At 41.0% G+C, this 14,594-nt stretch overlaps 8 non-coding genes and 1 pseudogene across 8 annotated transcripts; 1 reads left to right on the top strand and 8 right to left on the bottom strand.

Annotated features, from left to right (window-relative positions):
• The first annotated feature begins 3,514 nt into the window (after positions 1 to 3,514).
• Positions 3,515 to 3,677, top strand: LOC135023188 (U1 spliceosomal RNA). Its single transcript, XR_010220192.1, has one exon. It is a non-coding gene; the product is annotated as a U1 spliceosomal RNA (small nuclear RNA).
• A 2,083-nt stretch (positions 3,678 to 5,760) lies between these two features.
• On the bottom strand, positions 5,761 to 5,939 carry LOC135023357 (U1 spliceosomal RNA; annotated as a pseudogene).
• Positions 5,940 to 10,907: 4,968 nt separating this feature from the next.
• On the bottom strand, positions 10,908 to 11,070 carry LOC135023154 (U1 spliceosomal RNA). The gene has a single exon (XR_010220159.1). It is a non-coding gene; the product is annotated as a U1 spliceosomal RNA (small nuclear RNA).
• A 142-nt stretch (positions 11,071 to 11,212) lies between these two features.
• LOC135023069 (U1 spliceosomal RNA) lies at positions 11,213 to 11,376 on the bottom strand. The gene has a single exon (XR_010220078.1). It is a non-coding gene; the product is annotated as a U1 spliceosomal RNA (small nuclear RNA).
• A 674-nt stretch (positions 11,377 to 12,050) lies between these two features.
• On the bottom strand, positions 12,051 to 12,213 carry LOC135023218 (U1 spliceosomal RNA). Its single transcript, XR_010220220.1, has one exon. It is a non-coding gene; the product is annotated as a U1 spliceosomal RNA (small nuclear RNA).
• Positions 12,214 to 12,365: 152 nt separating this feature from the next.
• LOC135023118 (U1 spliceosomal RNA) lies at positions 12,366 to 12,529 on the bottom strand. Its single transcript, XR_010220125.1, has one exon. It is a non-coding gene; the product is annotated as a U1 spliceosomal RNA (small nuclear RNA).
• A 674-nt stretch (positions 12,530 to 13,203) lies between these two features.
• On the bottom strand, positions 13,204 to 13,366 carry LOC135023233 (U1 spliceosomal RNA). The gene has a single exon (XR_010220235.1). It is a non-coding gene; the product is annotated as a U1 spliceosomal RNA (small nuclear RNA).
• Positions 13,367 to 13,518: 152 nt separating this feature from the next.
• Positions 13,519 to 13,682, bottom strand: LOC135023422 (U1 spliceosomal RNA). Its single transcript, XR_010220375.1, has one exon. It is a non-coding gene; the product is annotated as a U1 spliceosomal RNA (small nuclear RNA).
• Positions 13,683 to 14,356: 674 nt separating this feature from the next.
• On the bottom strand, positions 14,357 to 14,519 carry LOC135023153 (U1 spliceosomal RNA). Its single transcript, XR_010220158.1, has one exon. It is a non-coding gene; the product is annotated as a U1 spliceosomal RNA (small nuclear RNA).
• Between the last annotated feature and the right edge of the window lie 75 nt (positions 14,520 to 14,594).

The following is a 14,594-nucleotide window of genomic DNA, read 5'->3' as shown; positions in this document are numbered from 1 at the left end:
TCAACCTGTATTATTTCCGTAGATATTGAAATGAGGATGCATCTTGCTGCCTTTCCAATGAAGCAAGTTTAATTTAGTAATAGGTGAAAAACCATCCCTACAAAGATGTTAATCAGATACTTGGCTTTGTGGACACTTTTCAGAGAACAAATTTGTAATCATAAAAATAAAGCCAGAAAATGAAGAGCTGTTTAATCACTCAATTGGATTTTTCTGCCAGCATTTTTCTTTTTCTCTGCAACCCACTGCTAAATTGTGCTTCCTAGCTGTTTTTTTATAAAATCACTTAATCAAATCTAACTCTGATTACATCAGAGTAGGCCAGGTACCCTACACCATAAGAAGGGGGTTTGAAATTTTGACTTGTCTACTTAAAGATCACCAAAATCTGATAACAAGGTCAATTACATCCCTGGGTGGGATTGAACCACCAACCCTTTGATTAATAACCAAACACACTAACAGATTGCGCCACAGAGACACTTTACAAACGTACATACTGACAAAGGCTAATAAGCATTCATCTAGAACGTTTCCTAGAAAAACTTTAAAAAGTCAATAATCTGGAGAGTTTTTGAAAGATGTTTCTTCCATCAACCAACGAAGAAACACATTGGTACTTTCCCATGATGAGTGAGTGCTTCAGGATCTCTTGCACTTACATGTGCAGCAGAGTACTGCAATGGAAAAATGCTGGGCCCATAACCCAGAGGTAGGCAGATTGAAACTATCCTCTGCTATATGCATTTTTTTTTGTTAATTAAAGTAATCCAAAACTGGGATTGATATTTTTGCTCTTTTATTTTTACTTAAAGTACAATAACTTTTACCATTTTAATTTGTTTTAATAGTATATTGACAGTATTGTTTTCTTTCAAAAATCCACTTAATTTTCTTTACCCTATTATTAAAATGGTAATTGACAAAAACAAACGACATTGTCACCAGAAGAGCAATACAAAATGTACAAGTGATATATTAAAATCATCTTTCCAGCTTGAATTTCAATGATGCATTGGGGCAACGATTTTGTGAGAAACACCTTCACCCTTAAATAAAGATTTTCTTAATTCCTTACCTGTGTGCTAATTAGATATCACCTTGTTTTCACATTAAACAGACTTCCACATGCGAAAGCAGCAAGGATGCAGTGGCGTTAATGTTTCCTGGTGTCAACCTGTATTATTTCAGTAGACATTGAAATGAGGATGCATCTTGCTGCCTTTCCAATGAAGCAAGTTTAATTTAGTAATAGGTGAAAAACCATCCCTACAAAGGTGTTAATCAGAGACTTGGCTTTGTGGACACTTTTCAGAGAACAAATTTGTTAGCATAAAAATAAAGCCAGAAAATGAAGAGCTGTTTAATCACTCAATTGGATTTTTTTGCCAGCATATTTCTTTTTCTCTGCAACCCACTGCTAAATTGTGCTTCCTAGCTGTTTTTATAAAATCACTGAATCAAATCTAACTCTGATTACATCAGGGAAGGCCAGGTACCCTACACCATAACAGGGGGTTTGAAATTTTGACTTGTCTACTTAAAGATCACCAAAATCTGATAACAAGGTCAATTACGTCCCTGGGTGGGATTGAACCACCAACCTTTTGGTTAATAACCATACACACTAACTGATTGCGCCACAGCGACACTTTGCAAAAGTATATACTGACAAAGGCTAATAAGCATATATCTAGAACGTTTCCTAGAAACATTTTAAAAAGTCAATAATGTGGAGAGTTTTTGTAAGATGTTTCTTCCATCAACCAATGAAGAAACACATTGGTACTTTCCCATGATAAGTGAGTGCTGCAGGACCTCTTGCACTTACATGTGCAGCAGAGTACTGTAATGGAAGCATGCTGGGTCCATAACCCAGAGGTAGGCAGATTGAAACTATCCTTTGCTATATGCATTTTTTTTTGTTAATTAAAGTAATCCAAAACTGGGATTGATATTTTTGCTCTTTTATTTTTACTTAAAGTACAATAACTTTTACCATTTTAATTTGTTTTAATAGTATATTGACAGTATTGTTTTCTTTCAAAAATCCAATTAATTTTCTTTACCCGATTATTAAAATGGTAATTGACAAAAACAAACTACATTGTCACCAGAAGAGCAATACAAAATGTACAAGTGATATATTAAAATCATCTTTCCAGCTTGAATTTCAATGATGCATTGGGGCAACGATTTTGTGAGAAACATCTTCACCCTTAAATAAAGATTTTCTTAATTCCTTACCTGTGTGCTAATTAGATATCACCTTGTTTTCACATTAAACAGACTTCCACATGAGAAAGCAGCAAGGATGCAGTGGCGTTAATGTTTCCTGGTGTCAACCTGTATTATTTCTGTAGATATTGAAATGAGGATGCATCTTGCTGCCTTTCCAATGAAGCAAGTTTAATTTAGTAATAGGTGAAAAACCATCCCTACAAAGGTGTTAATCAGAGACTTGGCTTTGTGGACACTTTTCAGAGAACAAATTTGTTAGCATAAAAATAAAGCCAGAAAATGAAGAGCTGTTTAATCACTCAATTGGATTTTTTTGCCAGCATATTTCTTTTTCTCTGCAACCCACTGCTAAATTGTGCTTCCTAGCTGTTTTTATAAAATCACTGAATCAAATCTAACTCTGATTACATCAGAGAAGGCCAGGTACCCTACACCATAAGAGGGGGTTTGAAATTTTGACTTGTCTACAAAAAGATCACCAAAATCTGATAACAAGGTCAATTACGTCCCTGGGTGGGATTGAACCACCAACCTTTTGGTTAATAGCCTTACACACTAACTGATTGCGCCACAGCGACACTTTGCAAAAGCATATACTGAAAAAGGCTAATAAGCATTCATCTAGAACGTTTCCTAGAAACATTTTAAAAAGTCAATAATGTGGAGAGTTTTTGTAAGATGTTTCTTCCATCAACCAATGAAGAAACACATTGGTACTTTCCCATGATGAGTGAGTGCTTCAGGATCTCTTGCACATACATGTGCAGCAGAGTACTGTAATGGAAGCATGCTGGGTCCATAACCCAGAGGTAGGCAGATTGAAACTATCCTCTGCTATATGCATTTTTTTTGTTAATTAAAGTAATCCAAAACTGGGATTGACATTTTTGCTCTTTTATTTTTACTTAAAGTACAATAACTTTTACCATTTTAATTTGTTTTAATAGTATATTGACAGTATTGTTTTCTTTCAAAAATTCACTTAATTTTCTTTTCTGTGTGCTAATTAGATATCACCTTGTTTTCACATTAAATAGACTACCACATGAGAAAGCAGCAAGGATGCAGTGGCGTTAATGTTTCCTGGTGGTAGTGGGGTACTGTGTTTGTGCTTTCCTCTGGTCAGCTCTGGTAAAAGTCAGATTTCTTTGTCTCAGATCTTCCTCTAGCCTTGTTCTTCTTTCGAGAGTTCCCTTGTGCTGCCTCAGTTGGATCTCCTTCACTTGACAGGGGCGTACCCGAGCAGCGACCCTCCCCAGCACTAGCCCAACTCCTACTTACCTGCCAGGTGAGATACTATGATCATGAAGGTGCTTCTCCCAGGGCAAGGCTCACCCATTGCACTCTGGGTGTGCTGCTCCTGCGATTTCCCCAAATGTGGGAAACTTGACTGCATAATTTGTGTTTCCCCTGGTCGGCTCTCGTATAATTCAGATCTCTTTGTCTCAGGTCTCTCTCCAGCCTAGTTTGCTGTCTGTTTCCACTTCTCTTTTCTTAAACCGCTCCCTTCTATGCCCTTGCGCACCTTAATTAAATCTAACTCTGATTACGTCAGAGAAGGCCAGGTACCCTACACCATAAGAGGGGGTTTGAAATTTTGACTTGTCTACTTAAAGATCACCAAAATCTGACCACAAGGTCAATTACATCACTGGGTGGGAACCTTTTGGTTAATAGCCCATGTAAGTGCAAGAGATCCTGAAGCACTCACTCATCATGGGAAAGTACCAATGTGTTTCTTACAAAAATTCTCCAGATTATTGACTTTTTAAAGTTTTTCTAGGAAACGTTCTAGATGAATGCTTATTAGCCTTTGTCAGTATGTACTTTCGCAAAGTGTCGCTATGGCGCAATCAGTTAGTGTGTATGGCTATTAACCTAAAGGTTGGTGATTCAATCCCACCCAGGGACGTAATTGACCTTGTTATCAGATTTTGGTGATCTTTAAGTAGACAAGTCAAAATTTCAAACCCCCTCTTATGGTGTAGGGTACCCGGCCTTCTCTGATGTAATCAGAGTTAGATTTGATTAAGTGATTTTATAAAAAACAGCTAGGAAGCACAATTTAGCAGTGGGTTGCAGAGAAAAAAAATTATGCTGGCAGAAAAGTCCAATTGAGTGATTAAACAGCTCTTCATTTTCTGATTTTATGTTTATGCTAACAAATTTGCTCTCTGAAAAGTGTCCACAAAGCCAAGTCTCTGATTAACACCTTTAGTAGGAATGGTTTTTCACCTATTACTGAATTAAACTTGCTTCATTGGAAAGGCAGCAAGATGCATCCTCATTTCAATGTCTACTGAAATAATACAGGTTGACACCAGGAAACATAAACGTCACTGCATCCTTGCTGCTTCCTCAAGGGGAAGTCTGTTTAATGTGAAAACAAGGTGATATCTAATCAGCACACAGGTAAGGAATTAAGAAAATCTTTCTTTATGGGTGAAGATGTTTCTCACAAAATTGTTGCACCAAGGCATCATTGAAATTAAAGCTGGAAAGATGATTTTAATATATCACTTGTATATTTTGTACTGCTCTTCTGGTGACAATGTAGTTTGTTTTTGTCAATTACCATTTTAATAATAGGGTAAAGAAAATTAAGTGGATTTTTGAAAGAAAACAATACTGTCAATATACTATTAAAACAAATTAAAATGGTAAAAGTTATTGTACTTTAAGTAAAAATAAAAGAGCAAAAATATCAATCCCAGTTTTGGATTACTTTAATTAACAAAAAACAATGCATATAGCAGAGGATAGTTTCAATCTGCCTACCTCTGGGTTATGGACCCAGCATGCTTCCATTACAGTACTCTGCTGCACATGTAAGTGCAAGAGATCCTGAAGCACTCACTCATCATGGGAAAGTACCAATGTGTTTCTTCATTGGTTGATGGAAGAAACATCTTACAAAAACTCTCCAGATTATTGACTTTTTAAAGTTTTTCTAGGAAACGTTCTAGATGAATGCTTATTAGCCTTTGTCAGTATGTACTTTCGCAAAGTGTCTCTGAGGCACAAACAGTTAGCGTGTTCAGTTGTTAACCAAAAGGTTGGTGGTTCAATCCCACCTAGGGACGTAATTGACCTTGTTATCAGATTTTGGTGATCTTTAAGTAGACAAGTAAAAATTTCAAACCACCTCTTATGGTGTAGGGTACCTGGCCTTCTCTGATGTAATCAGAGTTAGATTTGATTAAGTGATTTTATAAAAAAAACAGCCACAAAGCACAATTTAGCAGTGGGTTGCAGAGAAAAAGAAATATGCTGGCAGAAAAATCCAATTGAGTGATTAAACAGCTCTTCATTTTCTGGCTTTATTTTTATGCTAACAAATTTGTGCTCTGAAAAGTGTCCACAAAGCCAAGTATCTGATTAACACCTTTGTAGGGATGGTTTTTCACCTATTATTAAATTAAACTTGCTTCATTGGAAAGGCAGCAAGTGATGTCATCCAAGCAGTGGGTCAAGGTTGGCTTCAAACCTCGTCTGCTTATGAAAAGAGAAAAGGGGTATGCAGGGCATGGCGGCCTTTTGCGGTGCTTGGATGACCCCTAGTTCGCATTAAATAATGCAGTCGAGTTTCCCACATTTGGGGAAATCACAGGGGTCAGCATACCCAGAATGCAATGAATGAACCGCACCCTGGGAGAACAGTCTTCATGACCATGGTATCTCCTATGCAAAATAAGTATGATTTGGGATAGGGCTGGGGAGGGCCGCTGCTCAGGCACATCTCTGTCAAGTAAAGGAGATTCAACTGAGGCAGCACAAGGGAACTCTCATCTGGGGACAACAACTGCAGGGAGAACACATATTTTCAGATGAACATGGGAGGGCAGAAGGCTGCCTAATACTGAAGCACCCCCAAACAACAAACCAAATGCAACAACTAGTGCAAGCATTCCTGGGGGAAGGCCTTCTAGGCTGGCGATGACCGCTCTTAGCGATTCCATCTTGAACTTGAACCTTTTCAAGTATAGGTTCAGGGATTTTAAATTTAATATGGGTCTGACCAAACCGTCCGGTTTTGGGACTACAAACAGGGTCGAATAATTTCCCTTTCCTTGTTGAAGCAGGGGAACCTTGACCACCACCTGTTGAAGATACAATTTGTGAATTGCATTTAACACTATCTCCCTTTCCTGGGGAGAAGATGGTAGGGCCGATTTGAAAAACCGGCGAGGAGGCACCTCTTCGAATTTCAGCTTGTAACCCTGAGAAACAATTTCTATTGCCTAGGGATCCACCTGCGAATGAACCCAGATGTGGCTGAAAACTCGAAGACGTGCCCCCAACTGGGCGGACTCCTTTAGCGGAGCCCCAGCGTCATGCGGTGGATTTTGTAGAGGCCGGGGAGGACTTCTGTTCCTGGGAACTAGCTGTGTTGTGCAGCTTCTTCCCTCTGCCCTTACCTCTGGCAAGAAAGGACGCACCTCGTACTTTCTTGTTTCTCTGTGATCGAAAGGACTGCATTTGATAATGTGGTGCTTTCTTAGGCTGTGAGGGAATATAAGGCAAAAAATTTGATTTACCAGCTGTAGCTGTGGAGACAAGGTCCGAGAGACCTTCCCCAAACAATTCCTCACCCCTGTAAGGTAAAACCTCCATATGCCTTTTTGAGTCGGCATCACCTGTCTATTGCCGGGTCCATAGGACTCGTCTAGCAGAAATCGACATAGCGTTTATTCTAGAACCCAGTAGACTAATGTCACTTAGAGCATCTCTCATATATAGGACAGCATCTTTTATATGCCCTATGGTCAATAACATAGCATCCTTATCTAGGGTCTCAATCTCTGCTGATAAGGTATCTGTCCATGACCTTGTTATCAGATTTTGGTGATCTTTAAGTAGACAAGTCAAAATTTCAAACCCCCTTCTTATGGTGTAGGGTACCTGGCCTTCTCTGATGTAATCAGAGTTAGATTTGATTAAGTGATTTTATAAAAAAAACAGCTAGGAAGCACAATTTAGCAGTGGGTTGCAGAGAAAAAGAAAAATGCTGGCAGAAAAATCCAATTGAGTGATTAAACAGCTCTTCATTTTCTGGCTTTATTTTTATGATAACAAATTTGTTCTCTGAAAAGTGTCCACAAAGCCAAGTATTTGATTAACATCTTTGTAGGGATGGTTTTTCACCTATTACTAAATTAAACTTGCTTCATTGGAAAGGCAGCAAGATGCATCCTCATTTCAATATCTACGGAAATAATACAGGTTGACACCAGGAAACATTAACGCCACTGCATCTTTGCTGTTTTCTCATGTGGAAGTCAGTTTAATGTGAAAACAAGGTGATATCTAATTAGCACACAGGTAAGGAATTAAGAACATCTTTATTTAAGGGTGAAGATGTTTCTCACAAAATCGTTGCCCCAATGCATCATTGAAATTCAAGCTGGAAAGATGATTTTAATATATCACTTGTACATTTTGTATTGCTCTTCTGGTGACAATGTAGTTTGTTTTTGTCAATTACCATTTTAATAATCGGGTAAAGAAAATTAATAGGATTTTTGAAAGAAAACAATACTATTAAAACAAATTAAAATGGTAAAAGTTATTGTACTTTAAGTAAAAATAAAAGAGCAAAAATATCAATCCCAGTTTTGGATTACTTTAATTAACAAAAAAAATGCATATAGCAGAGGATAGTTTCAATCTGCCTACCTCTGGGTTATGGACCCAGCATGCTTCCATTACAGTACTCTGCTGCACATGTAAGTGCAAGAGATCCTGAAGCACTCACTCATCATGGGAAAGTACCAATGTGTTTCTTCATTGGTTGATGGAAGAAACATCTTACAAAAACTCTCCACATTATTGACTTTTTAAAATGTTTCTAGGAATCGTTCTAGATGAATGCTTATTAGCCTTTGTCAGTATGTTCTTTTGCAAAGTGTCGTTTTGGCGCAATCAGTTAGTGTGTAAGGCTATTAACCAAAAGGTTGGTGGTTCAATCCCACCCAGGGACTTAATTGACCTTGTTATCAGATTTTGGTGATCTTTAAGTAGACAAGTCAAAATTTCAAACCCCCTGTTATGGTGTAGGGTACCTGGCCTTCTCTAATGTAATCAGAGTTAGATTTGATTCAGTGATTTTATAAAAACAGCTAGGAAGAAAAATTTAGCAGTGGGTTGCAGAGAAAAAGAAATATGCTGGCAGAAAAATCCAATTGAGTGATTAAACAGCTCTTCATTTTCTGGCTTTATTTTTATACTAACAAATTTGTTCTCTGAAAAGTGTCCACAAAGCCAAGTCTCTGATTAACACCTTTGTAGGGATGGTTTTTCACCTATTACTAAATTAAACTTGCTTCATTGGAAAGGCAGCAAGATGCATCTTCATTTCAATGTCTACTGAAATAATACAGGTTGACACCAGGAAACATTAACGCCACTGCATCCTTGCTGCTTTCGCATGTGGAAGTCTGTTTAATGTGAAAACAAGGTGATATCTAATTAGCACACAGGTAAGGAATTAAGAAAATCTTTATTTAAGGGTGAAGATGTTTCTCACAAAATCGTTGCCCCAATGCATCATTGAAATTCAAGCTGGAAAGATGATTTTAATATATCACTTGTACATTTTGTATTGCTCTTCTGGTGACAATGTAGTTTGTTTTTGTCAATTACCATTTTAATAATCGGGTAAAGAAAATTAAGTGGATTTTTGAAAGAAAACAATACTGTCAATATACTATTAAAACAAATTAAAATGGTAAAAGTTATTGTACTTTAAGTAAAAATAAAAGAGCAAAAATATCAATCCCAGTTTTGGATTACTTTAATTAACAAAAAAAATGCATATAGCAGAGGATAGTTTCAATCTGCCTACCTCTGGGTTATGGACCCAGCATGCTTCCATTACAGTACTCTGCTGCACATGTAAGTGCAAGAGGTCCTGAAGCACTCACTTATCATGGGAAAGTACCAATGTGTTTCTTCATTGGTTGATGGAAGAAACATCTTACAAAAACTCTCCACATTATTGACTTTTTAAAATGTTTCTAGGAATCGTTCTAGATGAATGCTTATTAGCCTTTGTCAGTATGTACTTTTGCTAAGTGTAGCTGTGGCGCAATCAGTTAGTGTGTAAGGCTATTAACCAAAAGGTTGGTTGTTTAATCCCACCCAGGGATTTAATTGACCTTGTTATCAGATTTTGGTGATCTTTAAGTAGACAAGTCAAAATTTCAAACCCCCTGTTATGGTGTAGGGTACCTGGCCTTCTCTGATGTAATCAGAGTTAGATTTGATTCAGTGATTTTATAAAAACAGCTAGGAAGCACAATTTGGCAGTGGGTTGCAGAGAAAAAGAAATATGCTGGCAGAAAAATCCAATTGAGTGATTAAACAGCTCTTCATTTTCTGGCTTTATTTTTATGCTAACTAATTTGTTCTCTGAAAAGTGTCCACAAAGCCAAGTATCTGATTAACATATTTATAGGGATGGTTTTTCACCTTTTACTAAATTAAACTTGCTTCATTGGAAAGGCAGCAAGATGCATCCTCATTTCAATATCTACTGAAATAATACAGGTTGACACCAGGAAACATTAACGCCACTGCATACTTGCTGCTTTCTCATGTGGAAGTCTGTTTAATGTGAAAACAAGGTGATATCTAATTAGCACACAGGTAAGGAATTAAGAAAATCTTTATTTAAGGGTGAAGATGTTTCTCACAAAATCGTTGCCCCAATGCATCATTGAAATTCAAGCTGGAAAGATGATTTTAATATATCACTTGTACATTTTGTATTGCTCTTATGGTGACAATGTAGTTTGTTTTTGTCAATTACCATTTTAATAATAGGGTAAAGAAAATTAAGTGGATTTTTGAAAGAAAACAATACTGTCAATATACTATTAAAACAAATTAAAATGGTAAAAGTTATTGTACTTTAAGTAAAAATAAAAGAATGAACCTCACCCTGGGAGAATAATCTTCATGACCATGGTATCTCCTATGCAAAATAAGTATGATTTGGAATAGGGCTGGGGAGGGCCGCTGCTCATGCACATCTCTGTCAAGTAAAGGAGATTCAACTGAGGCAGCACAAGGGAACTCTCATCTGGGGACAACAACTGCAGGGAGAACACATATTTTCAGATGAACATGGGAGGGCAGAAGGCTGCCTAATACTGAAGCACCCCCAAACAACAAACCAAATGCAACAACTAGTGCAAGCATTCCTGGGGGAAGTTCTGCAGAAGACGGATTTGCATACGGTGATGTCATCCAAGCAGTGGGTCAAAGTTGGCTTCAACCCTCATCTGCATATGAAAAGAGAAAAGGGGCGTGCAGGGCATGGCGGCCTTTTGCGGTGCTTGGATGACCCCTAGTTCGCATTAAACACCTCAACCCTCCTTTGGTGTGGGGCTCATGTTGGCCATGCCCCATCCCCTGAAGCATTCAAGCAGATTTCTTGCAGCAGCTGGGCACTGTAACAGCTCCAGAGCTGCTCTGTAAGGCAAGTAAAAGGGTGTGGGCCCTGCAGCACTACCTGTAGTTTGCATTGTGCATTGGAAGGCACAAAGTAAGCAGACGGGAGGAGAAGTCAGGATAGTGCACAAGGGTATAGAAGGGAGCGGCTGAAGAAAAGAGAAGTGGAAACAGACAGCAAACTAGGCTGGAGAGAGACCTGAGACAAAGAGATCTGAATTATACGAGAGCCGACCAGGGGAAACACAAATTATGCAGTCAAGTTTCCCACATTTGGGGAAATCGCAGGGGCAGCACACCCAGAGTGCAATGGGTGAGCCTTGCCCTGGGAGAAGCACCTTCATGATCATAGTATCTCACCTGGCAGGTAAGTAGGAGTTGGGCTAGAGCTGGCGAGGGTCTCTGCTCGGGCACCCCCCTGTCAAGTGAAGGAGATCCAACTGAGGCAGCACAAGGGAACTCTCAAAAGAAGAACAAGGCTCTGAAACAAAGAAATCTGACTTTTACCAGAGCTGACCAGAGGAAAACACAAACACAGTCCCCCACTACCACAAATAAAGCAGTCGAGTTTCCCACATTTGGGGAAATCACAGGGGTCAGCATACCCAGAATGCAATGAATGAACCTCACCCTGGGAGAATAATCTTCATGACCATGGTATCTCCTATGCAAAATAAGTATGATTTGGGATAGAACTGGGGAGGGCCGCTGCTCAGGCACATCTCTGTCAAGTTAAGGAGATTCAACTGAGGCAGCACAAGGGAACTCTCATCTGGGGACAACAACTGCAGGGAGAACACATATTTTCAGATGAACATGGGAGGGCAGAAGGCTGCCTAATACTGAAGCACCCCCAAACAACAAACCAAATGCAACAACTAGTGCAAGCATTCCTGGGGGAAGGCCTGCCGCAGATGGATTTGCATATGGTGATGTCATCCAAGCAGTGGGTCAAAGTTGGCTTCAACCCTCGTCTGCATATGAAAACAGAAAAGGGGCGTGCAGGGCATGGTGGCCTTTTGCGGCGCTTGTCTGACCCCTAGTTTGCATTAAACACCTCCACCCTCCTTCGGTGTGGGGCTCATGTTGGCTATGCCCCAGCCCCTGAAGCATTCAAGCTGATTTCTTGCAGCAGCTTGGCACTGTAACAGCTCCAGAGCTGCTCTGTAAGGCAAGTAAAAGGGTGTGGGCCCTGCAGCACTACCTGTAGTTTGCATTGTGCATTGGAAGGCACAAAGTAAGCAGACGGGAGGAGAAGTCAGGATAGTGCACAAGGGTATAGAAGGGAGCGGCTGAAGAAAAGAGAAGTGGAAACAGACAGCAAACTAGGCTGGAGAGAGACCTGAGACAAAGAGATCTGAATTATACGAGAGCCGACCAGGGGAAACACAAATTATGCAGTCAAGTTTCCCACATTTGGGGAAATCGCAGGAGCAGCACACCCAGAGTACAATGGGTGAGCCTTGCCCTGGGAGAAGCACCTTCATGATCATAGTATCTCACCTGGCAGGTAAGTAGGAGTTGGGCTAGAGCTGGGGAGGGTCGCTGCTCGGGTACCCCCCTGTAAAGTGAAGGAGATCCAACTGAGGCAGCACAAGGGAACTCTCGAAAGAAGAACAAGGCTAAAGGAAAATCTGAGACAAAGAAATCTGACTTTTACCAGAGCTGACCAGAGGAAAGCACAAACACAGTCTCCCACTACCACAAATAATGCAGTCAAGTTTCCCACATTTGGGGAAATCACAGGGGTCAGCATACCCAAAATGCAATGAATGAACCTCACCCTGGGAGAATAATCTTCATGACCATGGTATCTCCTATGCAAAATAAGTATGATTTGGAATAGGGCTGGGGAGGGCCGCTGCTCATGCACATCTCTGTCAAGTAAAGGAGATTCAACTGAGGCAGCACAAGGGAACTCTCATCTTGGGACAACAACTGCAGGGAGAACATATATTTTCAGATGAACATGGGAGGGCAGAAGGCTGCCTAATACTGAAGCACCCCCAAACAACAAACCAAATGCAACAACTAGTGCAAGCATTCCTGGGGGAAGGCCTGCCGCAGATGGATTTGCATATGGTGATGTCATCCAAGCAGTGGGTCAAAGTTGGCTTCAACCCTCGTCTGCATATGAAAAGAGAAAAGGGGCGTGCAGGGCATGGTGGCCTTTTGCGGCGCTTGGCTGACCCCTAGTTTGCATTAAACACCTCCACCCTCCTTTGGTGTGGGGCTCATGTTGGCTATGCCGCAGCCCCTGAAGCATTCAAGCTGATTTCTTGCAGCAGCTGGGCACTGTAACAGCTCCAGAGCTGCTCTGTAAGGCAAGTAAAAGGGTGTGGGCCCTGAAGCACTACCTGTAGTTCGCATTGTGCGTTGGAAGGCACAAAGTAAGCAGACAGGAGGAGAAGTCAGGATAGTGCGCAAGGGCATAGAAGGGAGCGGCTCAAGAAAAGAGAAGTGGAAACAGACAGCAAACTAGGCTGGAGAGAGACCTGAGACAAAGAGATCTGAATTATACGAGAGCCGACCAGGGGAAACACAAATTATACAGTCAAGTTTCCCACATTTGGGGAAATCGCAGGAGCAGCACACCCAGAGTGCAATGGGTGAGCCTTGCCCTGGGAGAAGCACCTTCATGATCATAGTATCTCACCTGGCAGGTAATTAGGAGTTGGGCTGGAGCTGGGGAGGGTCGCTGCTCGGGTACCCCCCTGTAAAGTGAAGGAGATCCAACTGAGGCAGCACAAGGGAACTCTCGAAAGAAGAACAAGGCTAGAGGAAAATCTGAGACAAAGAAATCTGACTTTTACCAGAGCTGACCAGAGGAAAGCACAAACACAGTCCCCCACTACCACAAATAATGCAGTTGAGTTTCCCACATTTGGGGAAATCACAGGGGTCAGCATACCCAAAATGCAATGAATGAACCTCACCCTGGGAGAAAAATCTTCATGACCATGGTATCTCCTATGCAAAATAAGTATGATTTGGAATAGGGATGGGGAGGGCCGCTGCTCATGCACATCTCTGTCAAGTAAAGGAGATTCAACTGAGGCAGCACAAGGGAACTCTCATCTGGTGACAACAACTGCAGGGAGAACACATATTTTCAGATGAACATGGGAGGGCAGAAGGCTGCCTAATACTGAAGCACCCCCAAACAACAAACCAAATGCAACAACTAGTGCAAGCATTCCTGGGGGAAGTTCTGCAGAAGACGGATTTGCATACGGTGATGTCATCCAAGCAGTGGGTCAAAGTTGGCTTCAACCCTCATCTGCATATGAAAAGAGAAAAGGGGCGTGCAGGGCATGGCGGCCTTTTGCGGTGCTTGGATGACCCCTAGTTCGCATTAAACACCTCCACCCTCCTTTGGTGTGGGGCTCATGTTGGCCATGCCCCATCCCCTGAAGCATTCAAGCTGATTTCTTGCAGCAGCTGGGCACTGTAACAGCTCCAGAGCTGCTCTGTAAGGCAAGTAAAAGGGTGTGGGCCCTGCAGCACTACCTGTAGTTTGCATTGTGCATTGGAAGGCACAAAGTAAGCAGACGGGAGGAGAAGTCAGGATAGTGCACAAGGGTATAGAAGGGAGCGGCTGAAGAAAAGAGAAGTGGAAACAGACAGCAAACTAGGCTGGAGAGAGACCTGAGACAAAGAGATCTGAATTATACGAGAGCCGACCAGGGGAAACACAAATTATGCAGTCAAGTTTCCCACATTTGGGGAAATCGCAGGGGCAGCACACCCAGAGTGCAATGGGTGAGCCTTGCCCTGGGAGAAGCACCTTCATGATCATAGTATCTCACCTGGCAGGTAAGTAGGAGTTGGGCTAGAGCTGGGGAGGGTCGCTGTTCGGGCACCCCCCTGTCAAGTGAAAGAGATCCAACTGAGGCAGC

Source organism: Pseudophryne corroboree, unplaced genomic scaffold (genome assembly GCF_028390025.1).
Source record: "Pseudophryne corroboree isolate aPseCor3 unplaced genomic scaffold, aPseCor3.hap2 scaffold_396, whole genome shotgun sequence".
Classification (NCBI taxonomy): domain Eukaryota; kingdom Metazoa; phylum Chordata; class Amphibia; order Anura; family Myobatrachidae; genus Pseudophryne; species Pseudophryne corroboree.
This window is presented reverse-complemented; position numbering and strand designations above follow the sequence as displayed.